The following is an 18055-nucleotide window of genomic DNA, read 5'->3' on the forward strand; positions in this document are numbered from 1 at the left end:
TGAATGCACCTATTCCATCAGATATTTTGCATATACGGTATTATTCCCACAGTCTGATTATATATAGAAGAACAAAGGTGCGGCACCCAAGCTGAATCTTCAAAATAAGGAGACATACATGGTCCTGCATTTCAACATTTCAATGTTTCAATTTATAGAGTCAATTTGTCATCAGAAAATAATGTACAACATGTAAAGACATACCTATATATACATATGCACATGAGGAATGATCCAGTGTCAGATTAGATTAGTATGGGTGTTTACTAATCTGACATTGGATCATTCCTGATGTGCATATGTATATATAGGTATGTCTTTTCATGTTGTACGTTATTTCCTGATGACAATTTGACTCGATAAAATTGAAACGCATGGCCGTGTGTGTGTCTCCTCATTTTGAAGATTCAGCACCTTTATTCTACTATATATATATATATATATATATATATATATATCCCAGCAGTCAGAATTTCGATGCCGGAATACCAACACTCCTCAGAATGCTGACGACGGCATCCCAACATGTATAGAAGTGCCGGGATTCTGGCCGCCAGAATCCTATCCAACCTCCTGCCGGAAGTCCTCAATGGGTAAACTGCCATGGGGGAGGTTAGATTTAGGCTGGGGGAGGGTTAGGTTGCGGGGAAGGGAGTGTTACGGCTAGGCTGCGAGGAGGGGGGTTAGATTTAGGCACCACCAAGGAGGGTTAGGGTTAGACTGTGGGGGAGTTAGGGTTAGGCTGCCGGAAGGGAGGGTTAGAGTAATAAGGGGGAGGGTAAACAACTTAACGCACCACTGTCACGATTCTCTGCATAGGAATGCCGATGTCGGTCAAATTACCACCTCTTTTGCTCTATGCTTATCTAAAATTTACAAGAACGAATACTGCCCCTATTTATATAACCCATTGAGGTCTGCTATTTTGTTGCTGTCTGGTGTATTGGATATGTCAATCACTCCACTTACATTTTTAATAAATATTAAATCATCCATACTTAGTGTTTATTGATATGGCGACACAACCCCATTCACAGTTGGTGATTACTATCTGTACCCTCATCAGTTCATCTCTTAACTGACAGCAGATGCAGGGTTAAACTTTTTATCATACACACAGGGATCCAAGAAACTCTCACTGATCATTCTCTGCCGAGGGGCACATGATTAAAAGCAGATTTCTATCCCAGAGACACACATGTGCTTTTCTGACTTTTCTTCTACATTTTATTTTTGACTGAAATGCTGTCTAATAGAAACAATGTATATTTATAGCTACATGTGCAAATACTTGAGTGACTTACTTAGTTTCCTGATGGAAACAATGCTACTGTATGTTGAAAATACTTTGGTCTCTCTGCAGAAAATGCAACACTTACTGTAACTGTTGCATTGTTTACATATATCCTTTGACGCTCTTTGGTATTACATTAGCATACACCTTACCATCCCTTCTAGGAATTACCAGACTCTATTCACCTATATGTATATGTACAGGAATTATGTATATACACTGTACTTTTATCAATTAGAATGCTTTGCTGGTGAATAATAATCATTGAACTATTTAATAAGATTTTATTTTGTGTATTGATATGGTAGCAAGGGTTTTATGGGACCACTGAATAAAAGTTAAGTTTTTTTATAATTTGAGTGCCCCCAACAAAGAGTCTTCTTTTCTCATCCCAGTATACCATATACTTCTCTGACTCTAGGGGAGCACCACTGGGTAAACAAATTCTTTCTGGCTATTTTTTCTTGAAATTATCACAGTAAAAAGCTTAGGGCGGTATTCAATGCTTCCCACCCCTATTCGCGCCTGCCAGCAGCTATTCAATTGATACTGGGAGGGTGGCGAGCTGAAATGCGTGAAAAGTGACCTGTTTGGTTGCCCAAATGGGACTTTTTGCATTGCACCCATTAGTTTAGTTGAGTTTAGCCGCAGGTTAAGCAACTTTAAGTGGCTAAACCTAAATGCTATGGGCGCAATAGGGGTGATAAAATATATCATTTGAATTTCACCGATTGGCTGGAACTTTATCTCCATGCACTTTATCTCCAGTTAAGGCTTAGTAAATAGATCCCTTAGACTCTAATACATATTACCGGTATGAAATTTGATAACTGTTTACATTGTATAGAGTTTTACCTGTGCACCAACCAATCCACTAACACATCCTACCACAGTACTATACATTAGTCAGAATGCTTTGAGTCTCAACTCTAATAACAGAGCAAGGCAGAAAACAAGCCATGTAGTTTACAATGGTTCATAAAACCTGTGCAATTTTAAAAGTAAAGAGTTTAAGGATTAACAAAGAGGAAATCAGACAGAAGGCATGAAATTGCCATTCATTGGAAACCTATTCCATGACATTCTCTTATAAACAGAGTTTTATCACTGTTACTACCAGATCACAGATCTTAGATGATATGGTATTACTACAGAATTAAAAATAAACTTTATCTAAATCTCTTTATTACAGTACAACCTCCGTCTCCTACTTGTCCAAATGCTAATTATAGGGATTAAGAAAAATCTCTTGACAACCAGACAGGGTCTTTACATATTGCAATTCAATCACTATATTGTGTTTCTTGAAACTTATTAATATAATGGTACTGTGATAATCATTATTTTTGTATTTCACTTGTTTATTCTAGAGATGAGCGGGTTAGTTTCTCAGAGAACCAAACCCCTACGAACTTCACGATCCGAGGCGGGAACCGAGTCCGCTCGGGACTTCCCACCAGACTTAGATCCCAGAACAAGGCAAAACGTCATCACGGGTTTCTCACAGATTTTGGATACCATATAAGGAGCTGGGCATTGCTGCCATTTTCACTCCGGACTTCGAGAGTGAGGAAGACAGACCTCTGTCTCTTTTTGTGGGTGGTGGCGTCGGGTGGGGTAAGTGTGTGCTCTCTATGGGTACTATTCGGTGTGCTGTCCTGTTACTGTGCTATTAGGGGTGCTGTCCTGGCTGTCACTGGTGTTTCATGTGCTGTTAGGGGTGCTGCAGCTGTACATGGGTGTTGCTGTCCTGGCTGCTGTGCTGTACAGTCCTCCTGTATGCTGTGAAAATACAGGGGTGCTGGCCCTGTCTTGTATGCTGTAAAAATTCAGGGGTGTAGTGAAAATAAATGTACACTGGCCCTGTCTTGTATGCTGTAAAAATTCAGGGGTACAGTGAAAATAAATGTACACTGGCCCTGTCTTGTATTCTGTAACAATTCAGGGGTGCAGTGAAAATAAATGTACACTGGCCCTGTCTTGTATGCTGTAAATATTCAGGGGTGCTGTTGTCAAAATAAAAGTACACTGGCCCAAATACAGGGGTGCTGTTGTTAAAATAAAAGTACACTGGCCCTCTCCTATATGCTGAAAAAATAAAGGAGTGCTGTAAATATAAATGGGTGCTGGCCCTGTCTTGTATGCTGGAAAATTACATGGGTGTTGCGAAAATACAGGGGTGGTGGCACTGTCCTGTTTACTATAAAAATACAGGGGTGCTGTGAATATAAATGTACACTTGCCATGTCTTGTATGCTGTAAAAATTCAGGGGTGCTGTGAAAATAAAGAGGCACTGTTCTGTGTGCTGTAATAATAAAGGGGTGTTGTCCTATGAAATGAAGAACAAAACTTTGGAGGAAAAAATAGTGAAAGATCAGCAACCACTTCCAGTTCCTACTACTAGTGCTGAAGCTGCTGCTGCCACCAGTCATGGCATTGACGATGTAATTCCATCAACGCTGTCTGTTAATGCCAATGCCCAATGTCATGGAGGGCATGTAAAATCCAAGAAGCGAAAATTAAGAACAAAAAAAAAAAGAATTTATCTGATAAGAAACTTAAAATTGACAATATTCCATTCTCGACACGAAGTGGCAAGGGAAGGCTAGGGCCTTGGCCTATGTTCATGATTGGTGGTTCAGCTTCTCATGAAGATGGAAACCCTCCTCACTCTCGAAAAATTAAAATAAAGCTTGTTAAAGCACAGGAAAAAACAACTGTGCATTCAGAGATATCAGCAAAAGGGTTGTCCCTACAAATAGATAGGGACCAAAGAAATAGAACCTCTTTGTGGGGGCACTCATTTTTAAATAGATTTATTTATTGTTTAAAAATTCATTTTAATCAGCTAGTTAAAAGTATATGTATAGAAAGGGTTGTGTATACCTGTTATCACAGCCCTACTTGGACAAAAAAATAACTAAAAAAAAATAGTCTGTGGTGAATACAATACACATAATATGATCCTCCAATATAACAATACATCTAATAAAAAAAAGTATTTGTAGCACCCTTTGTATCAATGAAAGAATATGTCTAAGAGTATAGATAAAGGCCGCTGTACTCTTGACACAAGGTGCAGTTTAATTAGATAAATGTGATGTTTGGCATATTGGAAGGAGACGATTGATGCCTGGTGAAAAAAATATATATTTAAATATGATAATAAACTAGGCAAATTGAGGCACTCGTTAAACAGATTAATTTCTAAGTAACTAATCAGGCTAGCAGAAATTGATTATATAGATGTCATAGTGATACATTAATCAGTTCACTTGCTAAGCCTAATTTAGATGGACTCAGAAATCAATTCCTGTAACCATAAAGAACAGATATATGTATACAAATAATTTTACAAATGCCTGGGAGATACACGCAATAAATGTAATTAGTCTGTATAAATACAAACTGAAAATGTATGAAATGAAGCTTGTACCAGTGAGAGGAGAAGATACCCGTACCGTTCATCCGCCAACCTCTACTGCCTTGCCATGTGTGGAATCGCCACAGTGAATGGGAGGTGAGAGGGTCAGAGGCCGGAGCGGGTAAGAAGGAAGGAAAAGGTGGCATTACTGCTGTTGTCGGGAAACGGAGAGAGGCAACCCTGTTAACAGAACTGTCATTGCAGGGAAAGCCGACTCCCGTCCCACAATGAGTGGACACCGAAATACCTATCAGAGTGATGTATAATTCCTCCTTGTCTGCTAGATCAATGCCGCTGTTTGCACGTGTCTCCAGTCGCCTGTGAGTCCGGGCCCATGTGCGCTTCACGGGATTCCCGGGGAAGACGTCAAGATGATGTCAGACTGGATGTACGTTTCACCCTGGGCTGGGCTTGTTCACCATAGATCTATGGTGAGGATCTATGGTGAACAAGCCTGGCCCAGGGTGAAACGTACGTCCAGTCTGACATCATCTTGACATCTTCCCCGGGATTCCCGTGAAGCGCACACGGGCCCGGACTCACAGGCGACTGGAGACATGTGCAAACAGCGGCAGTGATCTAGCAGACAAGGAGGAATTATACCTCACTCTGATAGGTATTTCGGCGTCCACTCATTGCAGGACGGGAGTCGGCTTTCCCTGCAATGACAGTTCTGTTAACAGGGTTGCCTCTCTCCGTTTCCCGACAACAGCAGTAATGCCACCTTTTCCTTCCTTCGTACCCGCTCCGGCCGCTGACCCTCTCACCTCCCATTCACTGTGGCGATTCCACACATGGGAAGGCAGTAGAGGTTGGCGTATGAACGGTACGGGTATCTTCTCCTCTCACTGGTACAAGCTTCATTTCATACATTTTCAGTTTGTATTTATACAGACTAATTACGTTTATTGCGTGTGTCTCCCAGGCATTTGTAAAATTATTTGTATACATATTTCTGTTCTTTATGGTTACAGGAATTTATTTCTGAGTCCATCTAAATTAGGCTTAGCAAGTGAACTGATTAATGTATCACTATGACATCTATATAATCAATTTCTGCTAGCCTGATTAGTTACTTAGAAAGTAATCTGTTTAATGAGTGCCTCAATTTGCCTAGTTTATTATCATATTTAAATATATATTTTTTCACCAGGCATCAATCATCTCCTTCCAAAATGCCAAACATGGCATTAATCTAATTAAACTGCACCTTGTGTCAAGAGTACAACGACCTTTATCTATTCTCTTAGACATATTCTTTCATTGATACAAAGGGTGCTACAAATACTTTTTTTATTAGATGTATTGTTATATTGGAGGATCATATTATGTGTATTGTATTCACCACAGATTATTTTTTGAGTTATTTTTTTGTCCAAGTAGGGCTGTGATAACAGGTATACACAACCCTTTCTATACATATACTTTTAACTAACTGATTAAAATGAATTTTTAAACAATAAATAAATCTATTTAAAAATGAGTGCCCCCACAAAGAGGTTCTTTTTCTTTGTTCCCTATCTCTTTGTAGGGACAACCCTTTTGCTGCTGTATTATTATTACCTCTGGGGTGCACCACCAACGCTAATATTTTCCTAACTAATTATGTATAAGATTATATTAAGACATTGTTGGTTTTCATTACCTTTATCGTAATTATTTTTGCTGTGCAGGCACATCCAATCTCTTGCTCTACATTCAGAGATATCACAAATCCCCAAGGAGAGTCCAAGTGTGTCCGCTGTTGTGATGTCTAGGCCTGACTTTCCCAAGACTGTATGGGGAGAGGAAGCTCCTACCACCATTTGCATGCCCCCTGCAAGTGCTGGGAGGAGCACTGTCAGTCCAGTTTCTGATATTGAAATTGAGGCTGTCACTGTAGAAGTACACCAGGATGAGGAAGATATTGGTGTAGCTGGCACTGAGGAGAAAGCTGACGATGAGGATTCTGATGGTGATGTGGTTTGTTTGAATAAGGCACCAGTGGAGACAGTTGTTGGCCATGGGATGAAAAAGCCCATTGTCATGCCTGGGCAAAACACCAAAAAAGCCACTTCTTCAGTGTGGAATTATTTCTCCACAAATCCGGAAAACCGGTGTCAAGCCATCTGTTGCCTTTGTCAATCGATGATAAGTAGTGGTAAGGACGTTAACAACCTAGGAACATCCTCCCTTATACGTCCCTTGTGCTTCATCATAAGTCATTGTCAAGTTCAGAAACTTTGGGTAATAGCGTAAGCAGTCCACTGACACCTAAATGATGTGGTTTGTTTGAATATTATTTCTCTATAAGGATAAGGGAGTAAACACTGAAGGGGGGGATGTAAAGCCAGTTTGTGCAAGGAGAGATTAATTGCTTCTTTTTTGGTGGGGGCCCAAACAAACCAATCATTTTAGCCACAGTCGTGGGGCAGACCCTGTCGCTGAAAATACTGGTTTGTTACAGTCCACATGTCCTGTTTATACAACATAAGGGTGAGTAAGAGGGCCAAAGGACAATTCCATCTTGCACATCTTTTCTTTGTCTGCCACATCATTCCAGGGGTGCTGCCCTATATATGGGGTGCTACCCCTCTACTCTATCAGTCCAGGGGTTCTGCCCTACTGCCATTTAAGTCCAGGGGTGATGTTGCTGTCTGCTGTGCTGTGTAATTCTCCAGGGTTGCTGCCTATCTGCTGCATAAATTCAGAGGCGCTGCCGTATAATTCCAGGGGTGCTGCTGTACTTGATCCTAGGTTTAAATGAAAGGCTAGAGCAGAATATAAAACAAGCTTCAACATCACAAACAGAATTGTGAAAACATATAACCACAAAGGTGGACATAGAAATTGCAATTTTGACTAAGTGTTTTCCAATGAGACCACATTTGTGGCCAAAGTCAGTCAGACTCAGAAGAGACAGAATCATAATCCAGTGCAACTGCTGGAGAAAACTAGATTTTCCAAACACACGTATGTCTATATGTCTGTCATATAATTCCAGGGGTGCCTTGTCTGAACACACTCATCAACATCTTCTGGTGTGCACTGTGTACCCCGCATTAAAGAGATATTCTTCTCAACTATTTCATTTTAGGGACTCGCTGAAAGGAATGGCTCCAATTAGTCAACCTTAATTTTGATTTATTATTAATGTTCCACATTTTGGGATTATTTATTTACAAAATGCGCATTTGTTGTACAGGGTTCTTTTCCTAAGGGCTGCATATGGTTATCACAACACCTTGCGGTGTAAGAAGAACAGAGTTTCAGTAGTCTTGCATTGCATCAGCTTTCCATTGCATTGCAGCTCTAGATGGGCCAGAAGCTCCTGTGAGGCACAAACAGTTACTGAATAAGGCCCAGTATGGAGTCCCATTGTGGCTTACAGCCAGGAAGATGTCTGGCTTGCCAGGCTGAGGCATGCTGTGGGCACAGAGGTTAGCATTGCTTCCTCCCACAGTCCTATTTATAGTTTGAAATGAGTTTCGGCTGTAGAGTAGTAAGCTACACAAGGGCAGGGGCTCAATGACAAAGAAATTAACTGCACAGTCCTGCTTAGTATTTTACCAAACCCACCCAAAACTCAACTTGCCCCATCTGGGGCTGCTGTGGGGGCTCAGGAGGGGCTGATAAAACATCTAAGGGGCTGCTTTATTTAAAAACAAAATATGAATAAAATAAACAAGACACACAGGTATGCTGAAATGCGTGTAACTAGGACCTGTGAAAAACAAAAATAAAGCATCTGACACAAAATATGCAAATAAATATGCAATTAAAAATATGGAAAAAAAGAAACCCACAAGATTTTCACAAAATAAGTCTCCAGACTCCGTGGAGGGGAAAATATCCAATCTTGATCCTGAGGTATACACCAGTTTATTTGCATACCAGCATTAAATCCGAGATTATCTTAATCTCTGGAAATGGAGAAGGGGGTACAAATTTGGAGGCTTTGGTCACTAGTTTTTTCAGTTTGTCCAGTAATGTGGTAATTATATATTTGCTTGGTTGAAGTCTTTTCCGTTCCACACTAATATAGAAGTGGAGGTGAAAGCCTGTGTGTTGTTCCTGAGTGCGTGTGCCTCTCTAATTTTTAATCACATTCTTGACACTGTCCTCTTCCTCTTGCCTCTTCTCATAATGTAAAAAGTCATCAAATATGGAGATACAGGTTGAGTATCCCATATCCAAATATTCCGAAATACGGAATATTCCGAAATACGGACTTTTTTGAGTGAGAGTGAGATAGTGAAACCTTTGTTTTTTGATGGCTCAATGTACACAAACTTTGTTTAATACACAAAGTTATTAAAACTATTGTATTAAATGACCTTCAGGCTGTGTGTATAAGGTGTATATGAAACATAAATTAATTGTGTGAATGTACACACACTTTGTTCAATGCACAAAGTTACAAAAAATATTGGCTAAAATTACCTTCCGGCTGTGTGTATAAGGTGTATATGTAACAAAAATGCATTCTGTGCTTAGATTTAGGTCCTATCTCCATGATATCTCATTATGGTATGCAATTATTCCAAAATACGGAAAGGGATACTCAACCTGTAGTATGTTTGTAGCTAGCTATGATTCGGAGAAGTTGGCGAGCTTTTTCTAGGGAGATCACCTGTCACTGAAATGATGGGTTTATTAAACTGTGCATGTCCTGTTTAAACAACATAATGGTGGGTGGGAGGGTCCAAGGACCATTCCATCTTTTACCTCTTTTTTTTTTTTTCTTTGCATGATGTGCTGTTTGGGGCCTAGTTTTTAAAACTGCCATCCTGTCTGTCACTGCAGTGCCAGTCCTAGATGGGCCAGGTGTTTGTGCCACCCACTTGTGTCGCTTATCTTAGTCATCCAGCCACCTCGGTGCAACCTTTTGGCCTAAAAACAATATTGTGAGGTGTTCAGAACAGAATGGAAATGAGTGGAAATTAATGTTATTGAGGTTAATAATACCGTAGTATCAAAAATACCCCCAAATTCTGTGATTTTAGCTGTTTTATGTTGTTGGTTTTTCTCAAAATAATCCAAAACCAAAACCTGAAAGGGTGGTTTTGGCAAAATCAATCCAGATCCAAAACAAAAACACAAAACCCGAAAAGTGTCCGCCGCACATCTCTAGTTTAGTCACATTAATTTAGCCTGTGTAATGTTTAGAGATGTCTCTTACAGTTTACTCTTAGGTTATTCGGAGCCTGTTTAACCAATATATTACACTGGGAAACAAAAAAATATTATTTTGGTTTGCGAGTACTCGCAGGTCCTATTTTTACATTAGATCTTCGCTATAGCTGAATTGACTCTAGTTTTCAAATTAATGAAAAATTATAAAATTCAATTATTTTCTCCATTTGAAGTCCCTTACTAGTCTAGGCCACTTTACTTAACAGAGTCGACTTAGTTTTGCTTTTTTAACAACTACCCTCTTTCAACAATACCAAGAATTTGTTTTATTTGTGATAACGTAGCTGGTAGTCACGTTTGAGACACATAACACATTCATATCTGCTCACTAACGTTGGGAGGAGGCATGGCAGCGCACTGCTGAGCCTGCTGGGACATCCTCAGACCATAGCCACACCTCCTCCCAGCATACAGAGGGGAGCAACGGAGTGGGCCGAGTGACACAGTTAGCACACCTCCTGTTCCTTTGTTTGGCCCTCTCTCCTTGGGGGAGGCTGCAGTCCAATCTCCACAACTGACACGTTTCAGATAGAATCCTTATCCCAAGTGTCTGCATATGAATTTTGTTTAACCACGTGGATTTGTGGCCTATCAACTGATGGCAGTTTGGCACCAGGGCGGATACTAACCTGCTGGATCCATAATACCAACTCCAAGAAACTTTTATGGGAACATAGGGAAATTCATTAAGGTCAGTTTGGTTTGGGTCCTAAATTTGATTTGATATCCTGGCTGCGGTCGTATAATTTCTTGATTAATACATATAAACACAAAGAAACCTTTGAGTGAACATAGGGCACTCCTTTAAGGTCCGTGTCATAGAAGTCTCTGCCTAGTAGGATTCTATTTATATCCAGATTCTTCACCTTTTATTTCTACCTTTGCATATATTTATCAAGGAATCTAGAGAGAATACCTGGAAGGCCCTACAGAGGATCACTGTACCCATTACTTCTAGGCAATGGAGGGTGCTTTTGCTCTTTCTCTTGAAAAATCTGAAAAAGACATTTATTGACTGCACCCCTGTTTTATTTTCTGTTTTGTATCAAATATTGTATCTGAGTATAAGTGTGGCTCTGAAATAGGACTGGGCAGCAGTTCTTGGCGCAAGTCATAAAAAACTATTTTCCATTATTTACCACATCTATAACTAAAACCGAATCTGAAACATGGCTGAGTTGTGTCTGTCATTTAACATTTTTCTGTGTCAGGAATTAGTTCACAACATGCTAAAATGTTTCAACAAAGTAAGTGCTGCCTAACATGAGTATTAAAGTTCCTTTTTTTTTGTACAGCCATTTAAATCACTTCCCGTACAATCTAGGAGAATCAAGCGAAGAACAGGGTGAATGGTTCCACCAGGATAATGGAAGAAAGATATCAAGGAAGGTGGAATTGTCACATGATGGCTGATTACTGTTGGAGTCTGCAGAGGGACTGCCCGCTACAAGAATACAAAAAAGAAAATCTTACAAGAAAAGGTTCTCATAGCTTCATTTATGTATGTAATTATCCTGTGTCTTCTTATAACATTAACAAATCAAATTTAATCAGAATTAAAAAATATCTTTTTAACTATTTTTAAAATTGTTTAATTTAATTTTTCATATATATTAAAGACATATGCAATGCATATCTCAAAAACTAGAGCCAATTGAAAAATAAGCAAAGCATATTCATGATCAGGAACACAAAATTAATTGGATCGACTCTTAAATCCCTGGCAACAGATTGAGTGTTCCCCAGTGTTATTATTCGCACTCAAACGCGACTCTAGAAACACTGGGATATCTCTAGGCAGAATATATATGCTGCTATGCAGTCTTGTATATATGGTTTTCAGAAATGCACACGTATGCTTATACCGCAATAGTCATTAATATCCCTGTATTTTGCTTCTTTATTTACCTTTATTATATTGCATTATATTTAGAGATCTCTCTCACAATTTGCTGTTAGGCTTTTTTGGAGCCTGTTTAGCTAACCTGTTACTCTTATTCAAGTAGTTTATCAATGCACTAGACCCTTATTATAGTGCTTCACATTAATTTTTATTGTTTTTGTATTTGTATTATGGTTTCTCTATTGGAGCGTCCCCTCTCCATTGAATGGGGTTCCTCCAGGGTCTGGGGTGGGACAGTGGTTGGTTCCTTGTCCGCTTATGTTTGAAAAAATAAAATTGTTTTGTATTACATTACTTTGCTCACATTTATGTCCTGTTTCCATTATTTTGTCATGTTTATAATTGCTGTTGAGATTGCAATGGGAGGTCTGAGTCCAAGGGGGTCGCAGGTTTTTTTTTTCTAGTGGAAAATGGTTTCCTTTCTTTTGGTGGCTGCTTATCTTGCTGGTTTTGGTTTTGATTCTAATTCATTGTTGGGTTTTGGTTTTAGATTCAGTTTTTCAAAAACCACTTCACATGTTTTTCTTTTGGTTTTGGAGCTGTATTTTTATTTCAATAAATGCTAAAAACTACTAACATCATGTAACATGGGCCTGATTTGTTCCTCCAGTATTATTAACCTCAATAATATTAATTCCAGTAAATTTGGATAGGTGAGGGCCAATAACACCTTTTAAATATAACATGGCAGTGGGTATGGGCATGCTTATGGGGCACAAGGGGGAACGGTTCCGCTCAGGGGAAACAAGGTTAGGGGGATGGGGGTGGGATGTCAGGATGGATGAGGAAAATCAGGGAGATGCTCAGAGGGGCACAGGGTTGAGTGAGGCAGTCATAGGGGGATGCTCAAGGGGGCACAGGGTTGGGGGGATGGTCAGGGGGGCACGGAATAAGGAGGGAAGCTCAAGGGGCAGATTATAAGGGGGCAATCAGGGGACACAGGGTAAAGGTTGTAAGCTTGCGAGCTGGGCCTTCCTACCTCTGACAGTTTGTTATTACTCCGTTTTGTTACATCATTGTTATTTCTAATTGTAAAGTGCAACAGAATTTGCTGCGCTATATAAGAAACTGTTAATAAATAATAAAGAGGGATGCCCAAGGGGCACTGGATGGGGAGGGGAGCTCAGCAGGACACGGGAAGGGGGGACACTCAAGGGGGCATAGGGTTGGAGGGATGCTCAAGGGGGGCATAGGGTTTAGGGGAGCTTAGGGGGACACGGGAAGGGTGGATGCTCAGAAGGGCATAGAGTAAGAGGGGATGCTCAGGGGGCACAGGATGGAGGAGGAAAGCTGAGGGTGACAAAAGGTAAGGGGGGATGCTCAGAGCACAGGATGGGGGAAGAGAGCTCAAGGTAGTGGAGACAGAACCCCATCATACCCTAATACCAGGAATGTATCCTTGGCAGAGCAGCCCCTAGGTATGGCAGCCGGGAGAAGCATCAGTGAGGTGCTCTGGCTGGTGACAGAGACAGGCCACCCCCTGAACTCCAGCATCTTCTGTCAGCCTGCCCCCAAGTCTTTCACCTCAGGTACAGTGGGCATCTCCTCGGGCGGACACACATCCTGACAGGCTCTGGAGCAGAGCAGATCGACTGGCATGCCTTTCCTTCTCCCACATAGTGTGACATGGATGTTAGGGCCAGCAAGTGGGAGGCAGTAACAGGTCCCAGTAATGCACTTCTGTGTCAGATCCAGTCAGTGGCCTTACCATGGTAGTTGCTGAGAGACAGCAGTTCTCAGCCAACCAGTCGCCTGTTACCATGGTATTGGCCACTGATTGGATCCTACAGCAGAAGTGAAACACAGCTTTCTGGACCAAAACACAAAGATATGATGCCAGACTCTCTGTGTTTTGCCTCATTTTCAAATACGAGCCTGGCAGTAAGATCCGAGCCGGGACTTGGATCTGCTTGGAACCCTTAAGTTTGGGTGGGTTTGGCTTCATGGAAACCGAACAGACTCATCACTAGTAATTGAGGCTATCAACTACACATTGGTGAATCTCTATGTCCTTAATACTGCAATAGGAGAGTTTCTTTCCCAGCCCTGTGGTGTACTTATAATGTGCACAGTGTGTGCAGTGCACAGGTGACCTCACTGCACACCCTGCACCCATTTTTTTCAATACTTAGTCTCGTGTTGTAGCAGCAGCACTGCAGAAATCGCTGGGGAAAATGGCGCAGTGGCCATTTTCCCAGTGTTTTGTGCATACGCAGTAGAAGAATTACTGGGAAAAGAGCCGCCACTACTAATTCCTGGAGATCTGCACAAACGCATTAGACTCTGGAACAGCGCTAGGGTCCTCTGGTGACCTTAGTATCCAGAGTCAGGAGTGTTGCTGGCTAGAGAGGAGGGGGCCCAGAAGACTGCACATGGGCCTCTGAACATGCCCCAGCTCATGCAAATCCTGGCAAGTATAACCTCGTATTCACTTCTTGTAGGTGTAGACTTGAGCACAGTGGACAATCCCACAATTAAAAAGTCATCACAAACTTTTAGACTGTTTTCCTATGCTTGAAATACATGCAGTAATTTAGAGAGATTATACAATTTAGTGACCCTGACATCATCTGAATTAGACTGATCACTTCATTACTCATCTGTCTACAGCTCATGCTTCTATGTCTAGAATTAAATATATCTTGTTGTCTAATTCTCTACTATCCCTGCTTAAAGCTGTTTCTAAGGAGCATATTGTTATCTCAGATCACGCCCCAGTGACTATGGAAATACAGGGCCTAATTCAAGGTTGATTGCAAAATAACATTTTCCTTTAATGGGCCAAACCATGTGCACTGCAGGTGGAGCAGATATAACATGTGCAGAGAAAGTTAGATTTGGGTGTAGTCTGTTCAAACTAAAATCTAAATTGCAGTATAAAAATAAAGCAGCCAGTATTTACTCTGTACAGAAACATTATAAACCAACCAAGTCTAACTCTCTCTGCACATGTTATAAATGTCCTCCCCTGCAGTGCACATGGTTTTGCCCATTAGAGGAAAATGTTGTTTTGCAATCAACCTTGAATTATGCCCATAGTGTGATTTGCAGCATACAATGGGCTGTTTTTGGCATTCCCAGTTTTCCTTAAAGTCTGATTTTTTTTTTTGGCATTTCCTATCTTATTCTTGGTCCAATTTCCTGGATGATAATATTGAACATTGGGATAACCCAGTTCTATTCTGGGGGATGTCAAAGGGGGTAATGAGGGGTCATATCTTGAGTTACCCATCAAAACTGAGAGCATTGCTAAATACAAATCCCTGTGTGAAGCATTGTCTAAGAGATTTGAGCGATCTACACTTGACACATACCTATTCAACAAATAATTGTTGGTATCTTTCTTACCATGCAAGCACAACAATGCTTAGATTACACCAAACACAATTACTACAGGTGGGGCAATAAGACAGGAAACTTTTGGCCACAATGTCGAGACTGCGGAATAAGCGCTCTCTTGTTGCAGCATTGCGAGATGTGTCCCTGAACAAAACCCATACTCAAACCAAAGAGATCTTGGCCCATTTTCAAAGGTTTTAATCTGATCTTTATAGCACTATCCCTCCACAGGATACTTTGCATACTCATTTATTGAATGTGACGTGTCACAACTGAGGGCCTGAGCTGACGGAAGGCAGCCTCAGTTGTAGGGGCTGAGATGTACCGGAACCTGGGAGGTTGTATCAGACCCCTGGACATGTAAGTAACATGAAGAGAAAACCGCCCGAAGGCGTGACCATGACAACTTGAGTAAAAGTCAATGATATTTATTTATGACAAACTCCATGCATCACAGTAGCAGTAAAAAGAAACATAAAAATCAGCAGAGAAATAATAATACAGTTCCTGGGTACTACAGGGTGGCAGGGACCACAGAGCTCTGGTGGTATGAGACAGTTCTTATTATCTGCAAGTTGGAAAGTCCTTACCAGGCTCCACTGTAGCAATGAGGAAAGCCCAGGGTCGTACCAGCTGGTGTTCCAGGGAAAGCTGGACTGCTGTAGATAAAATGCTGCTGTGGGTACTGGTTAGAACCAGACAGGTGTTGGCACGGAGTGGATACTGGCTGGAACCAGTTAAATAATAGATAAAGCTTGAGAGCGATGCAATATAGATGAAATGTAGAATTTGAGAGCGGAGAAATAATAATACCGGTGGAGAGTGGTAAACTGCAGAAAGGACACCGGCCCTTTAAGAGAAGCTGTACACTGCTGGAAGCTGAGCTGGAAGCAGGTGATGTTGTAGCTGGAAACAGGTGAGTCCAGAATGGATCGGAGAGTCAGGCTACACCGCAGATGGAATGCTGGTGCGGGTCTCTATAGCAGAAGTCTGGAGACAGGAGCTGGAACCTGGAAGACATTCACAGGAGAGAGACAAACTGGAACTAGGTTTGACAACCAAAGCACTGACGCCTTCCTTGCTCAGGCACAACCTATTTATACCTGCAGCAAGGAAGGCATTGGCTAGGCAATTATGCAAATTAATAATACAGACAGCAGATTGGTGAATATGATCAGATGACAGAATCCAAGATGGCTGCGCCCATGCAGACACTTGGAGGGAAGTTTGGTTTGTAATCCATGTGGTCTGGAAAACAGTAATGGCGGCGCCGGCCATCGGAGACAGGAGACGCCAGGCTGACAGGTGCACATCCAACCACGCGGACACAGCGGAGGCCGCGGCTGACGTAATCGCCACTCTGAATGCAGAAGCTCAGGAACGGCGGCGGAGGCCGCGGGAGACGCCATGCCAGATGTATAAGGCGTTACTGTGACAGCGTCCAGAGAGACAGGAGAGGATGCGGGAATATGCACATCAGGATAACAGATGGGATCCGGTCCTGGAGCGCTGAGCCAGCCTTAGGAGGCATCTGATGGGTAAGAAATGGCGTCCAGATACCCGGATCGTGACAGCACCCCCCCCTTTAGGACTGGCCCCAGGACACTTCTTTGGCTTTTGAGGAAACTTGGAATGGAATCTCCGGACCAAGGCAGGAGCATGGACATCAGAAGCATTGGTCCATGAACGTTCCTCAGGGCCATAACCCTTCCAGTCAATAAGATACTGAAGTTGACCGTAACGGTGACGTGAGTCCAGGATCTTGGCCACTTCATACTCAACGCCTCGTTGAGTTTGGACTTTCGGAGTTGGAGGAAGTGAGGAATGAAACCAATTCAAGATTAACGGTTTCAACAGGGAAACATGGAATGTCCTGGGTATTTTTAAGAAAGGAGGTAACTGGAGTCTGTAAGCAACAGGATTGATGACTTGATCAATTTTAAAAGGACAGATGAAGCGAGGTGCAAACTTCATACTGGGAACTCTCAACCTCAAATTCTTCGTGGATAACCATACCCGATCACCCACCTTGAGAGCAGGAACTGCTCGACGCTTCTTATCCGCAAACTTCTTGTACCTGAACGATGCCTTGAGCAGAGCTGATCGTACGCTCTTCCAGATATTGGCAAACTGATGCAAGGTGATATCCACTGCGGGAACAGAAGTTGCTGGAAGCGGTTGGAACTCAGGGACTTTAGGGTGGAATCCAAAGTTGGTGAAGAATGGTGTTGAAGAAGATGAAGAATGATACTGGTTGTTATGACAGAACTCGGCCCAGGGAAGTAATTGAACCCAGTCATCTTGAGAGGAGGACACATAGATGCGGAGGAAGGACTCCAAGTCCTGATTCACCCTCTCAGTTTGACCATTGGTCTGAGGATGGTAAGCCGTGGAAAACTTTAGCTTGACTTGGAGGACTTGACATAAACTTCGCCAGAATTTGGCTGTGAATTGAACTCCTCGATCTGAGATAATTTCTTCTGGAAGACCGTGGAGTCGGAAGATCTCTTGTATGAATACTTGAGCCAACTTGGAAGCTGACGGAAGACCGGTGAGAGGAATGAAGTGTGCCATCTTGGTGAACCGGTCAACTACCACCCAGATGGTATTGAACTTGTTGCACATGGGCAAATCAGTAATAAAATCCATCGACAAATGGGTCCATGGTCGACGGGGAACAGATAGTGGAACCAGTTGCCCCGCAGGCGACTGGCGGGATACTTTATGTTGAGCACACTTTGGGCAAGATGCAATAAACTCCAAAACGTCCTTTTTCAGAGTTGGCCACCAATAGGACCTAGAGATAAACTCCAGGGTTTTTTGGATACCTGTATGTCCGGCAAAGCGGGAAGCATGGGCCCAATGCATGAGCTTCTTCCTTAGTGTCGGCTTCACAAAACTTTTCCCTGATGGGGGCGT

At 41.9% G+C, this 18055-nt stretch overlaps 1 long non-coding RNA gene across 1 annotated transcript in view; it reads left to right on the forward strand.

Annotated features, from left to right (window-relative positions):
- LOC134928973 (uncharacterized) overlaps nucleotides 1-11406 on the forward strand; it is a 37036-nt gene extending 25630 nt beyond the window's left edge. Inside the window, exons 2-3 of the long non-coding RNA XR_010178175.1 lie at nucleotides 2665-2911; nucleotides 11190-11406. This is a non-coding gene — a long non-coding RNA (uncharacterized LOC134928973). The remainder of the gene's footprint in view (nucleotides 1-2664; nucleotides 2912-11189) is intronic.
- The last annotated feature ends 6649 nt before the right edge of the window (nucleotides 11407-18055 follow it).

The sequence above is a fragment of the Pseudophryne corroboree genome, chromosome 5, assembly GCF_028390025.1.
Source record: "Pseudophryne corroboree isolate aPseCor3 chromosome 5, aPseCor3.hap2, whole genome shotgun sequence".
Taxonomy (NCBI): Eukaryota; Metazoa; Chordata; class Amphibia; order Anura; family Myobatrachidae; genus Pseudophryne; species Pseudophryne corroboree.